Raw genomic sequence first — 6,459 nt, 5'->3', positions numbered from 1 at the left:
ATGTACATCTAGGTAGAGTTTGGGGGTTTCCCCCTTATCTAAAAACACGGGGAAGAGCGAGGAATCAAAATTATATGAACTTTTGTTTGACATTGGTCATCCAATTTGAATTTTAAAAAAAATAATTAAAACAATTTTAATAGGTTAAAGTATAATGATTTCTTATTTGTCTTTCATTAATTTATATTTAGACAAATACATATAACTAATTATCTTTAGGTCTATATACATAATATCGACATTTAAATGTTGCAATACTTTGTTTTTCCTTTGACCTATACTATAAATTGTAAATAATATGCAAAGAAAGAATTATTGAATTCTTGATGGTTATTTGGTGAATAAAAGATAAATTTTCATTATCTATTTCCGATCTAATGTCAAAGAATTGGTTCAGGCAAAGTATACATTTGTTTTTGGGATCCATTCGAATGTTTTAGTATTATTGAAACGTAGATATACATACGCAAAAAAATCTAGACCTTTTTTAAATATCATTTGTTGGGTTATCGCTGAAAATCCGGAGCAGTTATGTCAACATAGGAAGAAGAATCCGTGCTATTGGGATATTCAATCTGAGAAGTGTTACTGACAGTAGCAATTTTAAGATCGAAATATTTACATCTGAAGTATTTGCTAAATCTGGAATGCGGTGAACACCAAACGTACACCTTCCCTTTAAAACATACAAGTACATCAAACATACTATGTCAGGTAGCCTGTCGTCCAAGTTCACGCCTTGCTAAATTACAGTGCTTTAAAGGCAGTGGACACTATTGATCATTGTCAAAGACTAGCCTTTACAGTTGGTGTATCTCAACATATGCATAAAATAACCTGTGAAAATATGAGCTCAATCGGTCAACGAAGTTGCGAGATAATAATGAAAGAAAAAACACCCTTGTCACACAAAGTTGTGTGCGTTTAGATGGTTGATTTCGAGACCTCAAGTTCTAGCCGTTTCTCACAATGTTTTATACCATCAACCTCTCCCCCTTTAAAACTTTTGTCAAACATACTTCGAAGCGAAATATTTCTCAAAATCTTTTTTTTACAACTGAAAGCTGCTGTAGGCGTCGAACCAATAGTTGTAGGGCGATTACCAAACGTATACATTCGTTTGACTTACACGTCTACATCAAAGAGACTATGTCGGGTATAGTTTGTCGTCCAAGTTCACGCCTATAGAGCTTAGCGTGCCAACTTTATTCAATTACATATAGCATGCTTCACGCTTATTTAGACTTAGATGTGAATCTTAACTTCAAAGAGGCCCCCGCACTGTAGTCAAACAAACTTAAACCATTTCTTGGTTTCAGAGTTTTGCAATTGGTTCATGTTCGACCACACAGGGGTTGACCACGTGGCGGTCGCTTTGGTTCAATTTACGGCGGGAACTCAGTGACCTTTACACGCCTAACCGATCAAGGCGTGCCGCTGTACTAGAAGTCACACAAGGCGTCGTCGATGGCCATTGGGTTAAAGTTTCCGTCGTTTGAAGCAGTTCTCTGTGAAATATACAGCAGAAGAAAACCTTGCGAAGTATGTCCTTTATAGAAAATAACTTTTACTTATCTAATCAAAATGGAAATTAAATACAAAATGGAAATTAAATTAAGTTAATAACAGTCTACGTGCAGAATGCAAGTTTGATTCCAGTTAGTTAAAAGAGGAGGAAAAAAAACACGAGAGAAACTGACTGGTTACAGTTCAACGATTCAAGGTTTAACAAAGAAAAAAATGACTAGACCGGAACTCGAACCAACGACCTCGGAAGAAACGGCGCTCTACCAACTGAGAAGAATCTAACCTAGTACGTCAGTGGTCTGAAGTGAGTCTTAGAGCGCAACTGAAAAAAAATAATTATCTAAATTAATTGTTAGGAAAGACGAAACTAACTGCAGAGGTTGGGTGACTGTGTTTGATGTGAAACGCATTGTCCTTTGGACATCATGAGTTGGCATCGGGTAAAGACAATGCAGAGTCATACATGTTGGTAAATGGTTTTGTTTAACCTATTTACAGCTTTCACGTCGCGGCAAATGTTGCACTTCGTATAAAGTGCTGGAACTGTTTCCTTCACTTAGATTTCAGATCGTGACAATCATAAAAAGGTCTACGAAAAGTGTCAGCCTTTCTGCAACTTGTGTCATCGACGGGAAACCATTATCTGTGGCGATCCATTAATGGTCAGGTTTTAAAGGGGTTGGAGTAACTTTGAAAGACGCCTGGTGTTAGGATTTGAAACTGTGCATGGTGGAGATACGACAGGAACTTAACTTGCAGTCAGACGGTCAATGTACATGTACATGAGAAGGGTATAGAAGCTTTGCATGGTGGGGATTCTAGAAGGTTTGCTGTAACACCATGTGGGTGGTAGGATAGAAACTTTGCTTGGTGGAGATACCATCTATTAGTATCATGTGGTAACACCATGTAATTATATTGTTAAATGTTTGGGGTGACATTGTTCGGCTGCCTTTAAATCGGCATCAAACACAGACGCCATTTAATCTATGGTTATTCGAAGTCCTCATTTTCCCTAATCCAGATGCTGTTCCGTATAATACCTAAAAACTTTGGTCCCACTGCCCGAACCCATGTGTACTGACGCTATATTCCGAAATGTGAACCTGAGAACAAAACAAGTCCACGTAATAGGGACTTCAAACATTGTGTGGACATACACACTTCCACACAGTGTTGACGATTTGTTTTTTCCTCAATTGTACAGAACTATTACGAAAATCCACACAGTTACTGCCATACAGAGCTGTGTGTGTGTGTCAACGAAGTATTACACTACTTTATACCATGGACTGCCTCCACAAACGAGATTCCATGTTCAAATATATCGGGTAAAAAGATGTGACAGCCTAAACGCATTATTTGATCGTCGATTTAACTTGGGTTGACTCATGGAACTATGTACTGTCGAGGCCTATAAAGGGTAGATGTAAAAAGGAATGGCTTACAGTGAAACACTTGAACCAATAATTATGTGCTTTTTTTATAAAGGTTGCGTTAACATAATAAAACAAATTAAAACGATCTATACGTTTATAAATATAACCATAACAATAATAAATTCATGACTGATGAATAAATTTATGGCTAAAACAAGATAACAAAGACATAAATTGCGTATCAATTAAAATGTTAAATAATATATTACTTTAAAGGCTACCCAAAAAATACTTGTACAAACAAAAAGCCCTTATAAAGAACCAATAATAACACATAAACAAACAAATAAATTAAACTGGATTTCTTTTGGACGGTTTGGGATTTCGAATCCACCCTTAGACGTCAACGCATTTACCCCCATTCCATTGCATTGTACTGCAATCCTTCCAGTGTTTTACACTTGTCCCTTTTTCATACAGTTTTCCCCCTATAAATTTTTCTTCCTGTTACGCTGAAGCTTCGGGTTCAGGCAATACGGACTCCCCCTTAAGTAATTTAATCGTGCGTTTCCATAAAACCCAAGATCAAATTGTCCCAGTCTTGAATTTCGTCACTGACAGCGTGTAATGGAAAGGGCAGACACGGACACGGTTTCAGGAAGACGTTTAAATTTGATAGACCCAGGGTTGGTGATGTTTTATCAACAGCCGGACCTCTACTGCTATTTGGGAATAAATGTTGATCATTCGAAAATTAGATGTTTCCTTTTTCTAAGTTAGTCGTTAAAAAAACGTTAAACTATGGTTCAGCATTCAGGTTTTTGTAATGGGTTTTTGTAAAGACTTACTGCCGATTGCTCTGTTTATAAAACAAGTCAACTATTGTCACTAAAGGTCAATGATTTTGGCTACATAATTGATGCTTAGGCGCGCGGTCCATTTAGGGCCGGTTCGGCAACCATCACACGATTGCCGCAAACGATTACTTTACAGAGGGTCAATCGGTTGAGTTTCGGCACGCAATCGTTTCCAGAGATTATAGAAAGACTTACTCAGGTGAAACACAAAAGAGTTGGTACTTGACTGTGGTTTACAACTAACAAAGGAGTTCGCCCACACCAGGCTGTCACTGAGAGTTCCACCGCTAATCCCTTGTTAATCACGACTAATCCTCCACGGCCAGGAGTACTGGTAACAATGGGTGGGTGCGTGTACGCCCAGGTAGTAGCTTTTTCTTAGCATCATGAATGAATATATTTTGGGGGGCAAAACACGGCATTGAACATCTTGTTATGTAATTCAAGTCGACAAAATTCGGGATTCTTGATTTTGAGAGGTAGGCCCGAACGGAAATCATAAAAATATTTATTAAATAAACAAGGCTGTTCCAATTGATAAGTTGGTTCACGGATCGCGGTGAACGATTTCCTACCGCGATCCACTGTGAAAATTGGGGGAAATGGAAATTCCCCATTTCGTTTGTATTGACGAACTTTTGGTCACATTATCTAGACTGTATAATCTTATTTTTTTCTTTTCAGAGCCACACACATCAAAAAAGAGACCGTGCGCCTTATCTATGGCAACAATTAAAAAGAAAAATACAATCTAAGTCACATGTGTAAAGGTTTCAACTGATTACAGTGTTTACTTGCCGATAAAAGAGCAAAAATATTCACGGTATTTACACAAGGATGTCTAGTCCATCCGCGTTTGGTGACGTGATAGCAGGCACCCCCGCGGATCAAGTGCCGATACATTCGCGAATGGACATCAACTCTCAGAAGTCTGGGAAACGATTCAAGCATGAACTGTTTTTCAGATTCAATTGTTAAGGGATGCAACTTTACTGAAAATCATGTTACTTCAAATGGGAATCTTTTTTCCAGAAACAGTTAATACTGTTAACAGCGGCAGTGCTTCTCACACAGTTTGTTATGGTAATTTTTTGGGGGGGAGTATTTACTATAATCTGTGACCCTACATGTAGATCTGGGCTACGGAGTAGGGTGCATACCTCGTCCTGGTAATTGCACCACATCTGGGATTCATAAAAACTAAAATGTACTGACCGCAAAGTTAGTTTCATATTGGACATTTTAACATTATCATATTGTGCGGTGAATGTCTACCTTGTACATAATTACAGCTATTGGACATTGGGCATTCACAACATCAATGCACAAGGTAGATTACTGTACACACCTATGTGAATGTCCATTATTAAAGTAATAGATAGACATTCACTGTACAGACCTACATGAATGTCCGACGTCCAATATCAAATTAACGTTACTGTCATTAAAAGGCCATACTTTTTTTTATTCGGATACTTGAATCGTCTTCATGAGAAGCCTTTCAAGGTACCCCAGCTAGGATGAAATCTTTCTGAAAGGTAGAAGATTATTCAAGGAGAAGAGGATGCTCAATCAATCAAAACGTTTCGGAATCCAGCGGAAATTAAAGTCAATGGAGAAATAGCAGAGCCTTGATTGCTTTAAATCAATTGGAATTGGGTAGTAAGATGATTAATTGTAAATAAATTGGAAAGAATGCGTTCAGTCTTTTGGAAATAGCATTTTCTTGTTTTTCTTTTTTTTCTTTTTCTTTTTGTTTTAGGGGGGGGCATATATGCAATCGCTATTTACTTTAGAGCAGATATTTGGAAGAAGCCAAAAACTCGAAATTAAAAATAGTTATAAAGAAAAAAAAATATATATATAAATAGTATAGGCCTAAGAAGTTGTGAACCATCGTTCCCAACGCTGCTTACTCCCATTCTCTAAAAGAGATATAGGGTGCTACCACAAGCCACTGCTCAAGGATAGTGTCAATGACCCTGCGAAAATTCTGTCACCATTGGTTTTGCGTCTAAAGTTACGCAAATTAGCCTGTAAATAACTTACACCACTGGGCTTCCAATAGACTGACAAAATACAGTGAAGAATTCCGTTTGAGGGAATCCTATATTTAGTATAGCAGCCGTGTTTATTTCGTTATGGGTTGCTTCCGCCTCTTCTCGGTGCCACACGTCCACATGGTTTTTGGAGTAGAATATTGACAAAATCTACTAACGTTTCACAACAATATTATTTCTTGTGACTGAAAAGTTCGTTTTGCACTCGCCACGTATCGATCTTGTCCCCTGGGGGCTTTTTATATTGGCCCTCTTTCTACGTGGTGTGTAAATGCATTTAGTTCCATTGGTACTGTGAAAGTATTGACGAAGCAATTGAGTCATAATTTGATTCTATCGACGAGACAGTTCTGACAAGTGTAGACCGTTTTCTTGCAACCTATTTTCCTTTCCTTCGTTTGTTGCTTTTTCTCGCCTCATGTCAGCCTCTGTGAAGCTGTTTTTCAGTTGAATTCTAATAATAATACATGTTTCGAAAACGATGTGTTCCAGCTCCAATAAAAACTCATTCTCCGTTTGTTAAGTTAATTGGTTGAACGCCGATATTAACTCTGCCCTTTTCATTTTTTATTTTTTTATAATGATCTTCACCACAATTCTTAAACATTCTGCTTCCAAATTCGACAACAATGAAAC

This window comes from Asterias rubens, chromosome 10 (genome assembly GCF_902459465.1).
Source record: "Asterias rubens chromosome 10, eAstRub1.3, whole genome shotgun sequence".
Lineage (NCBI taxonomy): Eukaryota > Metazoa > Echinodermata > Asteroidea > Forcipulatida > Asteriidae > Asterias > Asterias rubens.
This window is presented reverse-complemented; position numbering follows the sequence as displayed.